This window comes from Rhinopithecus roxellana, chromosome 7 (genome assembly GCF_007565055.1).
Source record: "Rhinopithecus roxellana isolate Shanxi Qingling chromosome 7, ASM756505v1, whole genome shotgun sequence".
Taxonomy (NCBI): domain Eukaryota; kingdom Metazoa; phylum Chordata; class Mammalia; order Primates; family Cercopithecidae; genus Rhinopithecus; species Rhinopithecus roxellana.
Genome location: NC_044555.1, coordinates 40,305,828 through 40,313,742, shown reverse-complemented (window position 1 = coordinate 40,313,742; position 7,915 = coordinate 40,305,828).

The following is a 7,915-nucleotide window of genomic DNA, read 5'->3' as shown; positions in this document are numbered from 1 at the left end:
CTTTTTAAACTAAATTTTTAATATAGTATTAATAAAAGATGGTAAAATATTCACATTTTGATTAAACTGCAAAAAGAGAGAGTGATATTTTATGTTATCAAAAATTAAATATTAACAGTTAAGGTTTTGCTTTTCCTATGTGGCTTTCTTTACTTGCTTTTAAAAACTTATAGTTATCACTTTGTTTAAATGGATGACTATTATTTTACAGTGACCTGTGATCCTCTTTTGATCAAGTGTTTTAAACCTTTGATATATTTGACAGTCTTCCTAAAATCAAATTCCAAATTCTAAATGTAGTCTATTTGACCACAAGCTAACTTTTGGACAATCTAGAAGGGCCCATGGAAAGAAAAGTGAGTCATATTAAATTAATTAGGCTTGTTTAATATGTTAAAATTATATGGGAAGTATTATCAAATAAGAACTGATGTTTAACTATGAGTCATATTTTTCTATAAATTTGTCATTAATATTTGATCTGAAATGCATGAGATTCCTAGAAATCTGGTAAGTCTTTGTGTAATGGCTAATATTGAGTGTCAGCTTGACTGCATTAGGAGATGACTAGATATCTGGTAAATTATTGTTTCTTGGTTTGTCTGAAGGTGTGTTTAGAGGAGATTGATATTTGAGTCAGTAGAATGAGTAGAATGAGAGAAGATGACCACTCTCAATATGGATGGGCACTATCCAATCAGCTTCCAGCATTGCTAAATCAGGTGGAAAAAAAGGGGTTAAGTAGCTTGCTGAGTCCTCTCACTCTCGGTCTCTTTTCAGGCCAGACACTTGCTTCCTCTGCTCCTGCTCTTAAACATCAGACTCTAGGTTCTTAGGCTCTGAACTCTGAGACTTTCATCTCAGTTTCCCAAGTGGTTTTCCACTTGGGCCTTTGGCATCAAACCGAGGGCTGCAGTGTCGTCTTCCCTGGTTTTAAGGCTTTCAGAGTTGGACAGAGCCATGCTACTGACTTGCTTCTCTCTTTCCCTAGCTTGTAGAAAGCCGGTCTTTGTCTTGTAATCATGCTAGCCTGTTCTCCCAAATACACTCCCTTTGATATATATACATATATCATACTGGTTCTGTCCCTTTGGAGAATCTTGGCTAATGTACTTGGTATACATTATCAGTCATAACTCTGATGTAAATTTGTTGTGTGCTATAAAAATAACCAAATTTCCTTGTTGATTATATTATTGTTATAATGATTTCTCATCAGGCTTTTAAGAATGCCCATTTTAAGTCTTATGTATAGTAAATTGCTTTATTCTGATGCATTTTTCTTAAAACTTGTTACAAATTGTAAAGTATTGTGTTTTCTAGAAGATATTGTAGAAAAATAATTTTAATATTCTCATAAGCACAGGTTTCTAACATGTTTGAATTTACAGGATTTGACTAAATTTCAAGAATTATAATAAAAAAGAAACAAACACTGGACCCATAAAATTGCTAACCCAGCACTAAGCAGAATAAGAATTAATTACAATACATTCAATTGATTTAAAAAAAACTATATTTTTTCATAATGTTTTGTTGAAAATATTGCTGATTTTTTTAATGGTTTGCTTTTCAAATGGAGGGAAACATTTTTTAAACTATGTATAGCTTGTAGCAAATTGACAAAGCATACTTTTGTGAGTAGAACCGAATTATTTACTTTTGTCCTAATTCTTTCAGAATTTGAAAACTATAAATACTCTTATTTTATGACAATATAGTAATTTTCATAAGTTCAAAATCATCTTCTCTTTATAACAGGACAATTGGGGACACTGGTGGTACTACCAAGGCTTTGACTAGAATGTTATATTTCATATACGACCAGTTGGCTTTCAGAAACTGAGGTTGGATTTATGAAGCCAATTGAAACCTTTGGAAAACCTGGTCTGGCATTTTGTCTAGACAGGGTTGCTGGCCTTTCAGTAAGTGAAGAATGTTAGTTTTGACATGCCCAGGATTTTAAGTTATTTGCGAACCTCAAGAAAAGAGATATTCAACCAACTGATACAAGTAATACATGCACAGTGACGTTGCGTTTTTGCTTTGGCTTATTAGCCTCAAGTGGCTTTTCCAAAAGTGTAGTCTGAGGTTTCTTATGAAAACCTCCCAACAAAGCTAACTTTAAAAAGAACATATATTATCAATCACCAATCTTGCTAAACTTACATAATCAGTCCAAAAATGAAACTCATTTAGCAAACACGCCATTCTGACTGTGACTGTCTTTGGTTAAATTATGGGGGATTTAGAGAAAAAAATGTTTTAGACAAAACCTATAATGCAGCCATTATTAGGTTCCATGTCATTGTTTTTTAGGTTTTATTATTTACCTGCAATTTGGACTGAATGTTGAATGACTTAATTATTTCCTGTCTTCTTTGAGAATCTAAACCAAAGTTTTTCAATTATTTGCCTACTCTTCTTCTTCTTCTCCTTCTTCTTTTTTTTTTTTGAGATGGAGTCTCTCTCCGTCACCCAGACTGGAGTGCAGTGGCATTATCTCTGCTCACTGCAACCTCTGCCTCCCGGGTTCAAGCAATTCTCCTGCCTCAGCCTCCCGAGTCGTTGGGACTACAGGTGCCCACTACCATGCCCAGCTAATTTTTATATTTTTAGTAGAGACAGGGTTTCATCATATTGGCCAGACTGGTCTCAAACTCCTGACCTTGTGATCTGCCCACCTCGACCTCCCAAAGTGCTGGGATTACAAGCATGAGCCACCACGCCCGGCCCTGTTTGCCTATTCTTCTTATTTGGAATCACTAGAAACTAAAGCTGCCTTTATCCTGAGGCCCTACAAGCCAAAGCAACACAACTTGGATTTGAAGAAAAATCACCACAACAGCTTATATTTGAACAAACTTAATAACATGTAAACTGCAAACTAAAAAAACTTTCAGATAGACACTGCCTGCTCTGTTCCAACTGAAAATGAACCTCAAATGCAAAATCTAGACATTTTCTCAACTACTAGACACAGAAACTACTTAATAGACTACTCCAAATATTACTCTTTGTTTTACATTCATTTCCATAGAAATGTCTCTTATTAAAATCTGTTTGCCTAGACCATGTAGTGGCCTAGCTTTCAGAGACCATCTGCAATGCTATCTTCTAAAATGAGACACACTGATTTAATTGGACTCACCTATGCTTAGGAATGAGAGACTGGCTTAATTGGGCCACTCAGCTACTAACTCTATTGTCTCCACAACTACCCATTTCGGTTTTGTTTTGTTTTTTTTGACAAACTCTCACTCTGTCATCCCAGGTTGGAGTGCCCTGGTGCGATCTCGGCTCACTGCAACTTCCACCTGCCAGGTTCAAACAATTCTCCTTTTCCCCATCTCCCTTTCCCCTATGTAGCATTGTGTATAAGCATTTGGGCATCATTGGATTATTGGGTAATCATTTTTTTGTGAAATTATCCTATGTTTATGCATATTAAATAAATTTGCATACCTTTTTCTTCTGTTAATCTGCTTATTATCAGTTAATATTCAATAAACCTTTAGAGGACAAAAGGAAAGCTTTTCCCCTTTAAATAAACCATTATCCAATTCTGTGATAAAACTGTTCGTGTCACTGATGAATGAGTGAAGTTCCAACATACACCTTTATTGTTTCATTGTTGTCTCACTCATTAACCTAAACAGTAATGTCAACCAACATTCATGGCAAAAGTACACTCATTTGTCAAGTATACCAAAGTAGGATATGGCAACAAGAGTTCAACAAAAATTTCAAAAACATTCTGTAATAATCAGTTGGCGATATGAATTTACAATAGTTTTTTTTCCTTTATTACTTTGCATTGTGTGCTATGTATCTTTTATGTTAGTAAAATTATATATATATATATGACATACATATGCTTCTTTTCCAGAAACTGATTGTTAAACACTTACAAATAAATAATTGAGTATAATTTTACTGTTTTACTTATATAATGGCTTTATTTCATGAGATTATTTTTAAAGTGTGTAGCTATGTTTAATGCAAATATAAGGCTTATTAAGACAACTGGGCTTAAAAATTAAACTAAAAGGTAAATATTTTTTATAGATCACTCTCATAAAGTGTACCACCCAGATAGAGCCTGAATTCATTACTATTATCAGCTCCAATTTATTTTAATAGTGATTTTATAGCTAGAATTGATTATTAGACTTGTTTGAGTATTAGATCAGTTTGAACTACCTGAGGTAATTCAATGGATGGTCTTAGTTTATCTTTCTAGCATTGTAATTAAATCACATGTGTGTGTGTGTGTGTGTGTGTGTGTGTGTGTGTGTGTGTGTGTGTTATGGTGAGTAAGAGAGAGAGAGAAAATGATAGAGGGAAAACAAAGCAACAAAAAGTGTTATTTTGTAAACATCAAGCACAAGTCATTTATGACTGTGCCCCTAATCTGAGGGGAGCCATTTCCCACTTTTTAAAAATGATAAACGTGTTTTTTTCTCCCCATATCATTAATTAATTCTTTTTCTAAATGGTTCTTAAAATTCAAATATAATAGCACATTTATTAGCAGTAAAAAAAATTACCTTAAAAACTAGCTACTCTTTGAAAACTGCCTTCTCAGAAGGTATCAAAAGTCTTTCATTTTAAAAGAACCCTGCTTTAAAATAAGCTTAAATAGAAAACCTAACAAGGTCTTTAAAAATGATTTAAAGAAACTTCATCTATCACAAAGGCCTATGATTGCTTTACTTTATTCTTTGTAGAAGATTCTCCATATAGGTGTGAGAAGGATGAATTATACCTCTGTATGCATGGGAAATACCTTGATCCACTAAATCCATTGTATAGGGAAGCAATTTCTAATAGGGTTTCACTATTCTGGTTTTCTATTATCATCAGAATATTGTAATCATTCTGAACTATCTCTGGCATTTTCTATGTGACATCTTTAAATCTAACATCATACTATCTGTCTTTGTCTTCCTTTTATTTGAAAAGCAAATAAGCTACCAATTGTTTTTTAATTAATTTGATCAATGATACAAAGCTCTTCATTTAGTTTCTATCTGTGTGGAAACTCACCTACAGCATCTTTTGCTTTCATGTGATTCCAGAAGCAAATTTTATAATGAAGTTTCCCTACAGGTTTTCAAATGATCAAGTTTATTCTACCTGATTTTCATTGTACTTTATTTCTCCCTATATAATTGTAAAAAGATATGTGCCTCTATATAGGAAGTCTACAGACCAGGTGACAGAAAATAATAAAAAGGAAAACACTTAAACTTAACTGATTATCAGAATCAGGAAAACAATGGTTTAGGAAATAATAGCATTCTGCAATCCTCTGAAGACATGCTGAATCAGTTTCTTTTAGGTCTGGAAACAAGAAATTTATTTTTTCTCAGCTGTTGAATTATTCTGATGTAAACAGGTTTAGTGTTTAAATTTGGAAATCAGTGTCATAGATGAGTGGTTGCCAAAATGTTGTTCATAGACCAGCAACATCAGCACCACCTAGGAAAATGTTAGAAATGCAAATTCTTGGGCCCCGTCACTCAGTCTCTGAGGATGGGACACAGGGGGTTCTGATGCATGCTGATGACTGAAAATCACTGTACAGTATATACTGATGTAGGATTTTCTGTTCCTTAGCTAACCTTAATCTGGGATCTTGTCTCATGACCAGGAAGAAGTAGGCACACGGACAAAAAGGTGGGGAGGGCAGAATTTATTAAATGAAAGGAAAGCACTCAGTAAAGAGAGGTGTCTGGTACACAGGACTCTACCTCACAAATGTGAATACCAGGCCACCACACATGAGTTGCAAAGGTAAGGTTCCTCGCCTACAAAAGGTACAAATTCCTGGGGGTTTGACCTTATTCTCTCACGGAGCATGCCGACCCTTAGTCTGAGCCACTCCACATTGATTTATTTCCATTACTGTGCATGTGTTAAGGGATGGAATTTTTGACTGTGGGCATATTTAGGCAACCCCCCTGTGTGCAATGATTTGGGCAGGTTGGAGGTTCTTTGGGGGCCCTACCCTATCTGCTAGGCATTTGTCAGCTTCCTCCCTCTATCATTCACGCTTCTAAAGGGATACATCTAACTGTGTTAGAATAGGGATGAAGACTGATCTTAACTGCTTCCTGCTGACAGGGGCCACTGTTTTGGGAAGATGGCAGTTAGATCTCCCTCAGAGGTCTATCTAAGGGTCCCCAGTAAAAAGGGCCATCATTTGAGGCATTGTTTGCATGACCATTTAGAGTTTGATGGCCTGAAGGTGAGAAGAGACAACCCGGGTTATTAGAATACATGTATCAAAACGAAAAAAAAAAGGGGTGGGTAAGGACAGCTCAAAAATCCCAAGACTGATGGCATGCCCAGATAGCTGGTGGCTATAGTTATGCCTGCCAAGATTTGGGTGCGTGGGACTTGGCTTTGTTTGTTCTTATTTTGGCACGCTTGTTCTTATTTTCCCATATAAAGAAATCTCCGGGTTATGGACAGCCTATTTACTCCTATCACCTTGCTGGGTTTGTAGGATAATTGCCCAGAACTAGAATATTAATCCAGAGTTTGACATTATGCAGCCCTTCTGTTTCTTCTGAGCTGCAGCTAGAGATCACTGGTTGATCTATGAAAATAAGCAGCGGCAGTTCAAAATGTGGGCAAAAAACTTAAAAACAACCGAGTCTAGAATTTAATGACAAATGTGGCATGATCTCAGCTCACTGTAACCTCCACCTCTCCAGTTCAAGTTATTCTCCTTCCTCAGCCTTCATAGTAGCTGAATTACAGGTGCATGCCAACATGCCCAACTAATGTTTGTATTTTTAGTAGAGACAGGGTTTCTGCATGTTGGCCAGGCTGGTCTCGAAATCCTGGCCTCAAGTGATCCTCGCGCCTCAGCCTCGCAAAATCCTGGGATTGCTAGAGTGAACCACCACACCTGGTCCATTCTGTTAACACTTGTTCTGTTTGATATTTCTGAACATTTCAACTATTCATGAATCCTGTATGTTTTTCCTTATTCCAATGTCATAATCTCCAAAGTTACCAGAAACCTGAATTTGAGAGCACCTGTCAAAGTCTTATAGCTAATTATAAATCATCTTTTGAAGAGGATCAAAATGAGACAATTGTCTGTGAATAACACAATGTTCAGGGTAGCTACAATTAAAAACACAATTGACAAGAAGTTTGGTTATCACTGTGGGTTACAATAATTTAACCTTAATTATGATTGATAGCAGCATATACTCAGACATTAGAAATTTAGAAATCCCATATAATTTTGGAACATATATTAATATTATTCACTAAAATATAAACTGAAGAAGACTAAACATCACTTTGGTAATCTCACATAACTAAACATGTCAAATAATTCTGTTTACCTCTCTTTTGGATGCTCCAGGAGCCCTCTGTAGCGTCCAAAAGCCAGGGGTCAGGAAAGACAACCCTGAAGCTAAAATTTGATTTTGAGAAGCCTATTAAATGTTATAGTTTTAAAACACTTAATGTCATGAAATCGAATTCCAGATTACCATGAATTAGTTATTTCCCCAAAAGGATGACTCAAAAATTGTAAAACAAGGCAAAACCCTTTACTCATTAAGAGGGAAAACAGCTTTACAAACAATTTGTCTCCTTTCTTCTCTTTCTTTGTCTTGGCAGTTTATCTGCAAGGCAAATGGAATTTTTTCATTATTATTTACTATTGCATGAAAATCTTGTACAAGGGAGAGAAAGCCAAATTTTAGCCTTACATTAGTTTACTATTAACGTCAACCCCAATTTTTAAAATAAAACATTATAGACAATTCTATCCAATCTTAACCAGTTTGGCTATGAGGTAAGATTCTTATAAGCATTTTACAACCTTTACAAATTTTGCTAATTTTCCCTTAGTGCCTTAAGGGAACCTTGTTGTGCTTTTATT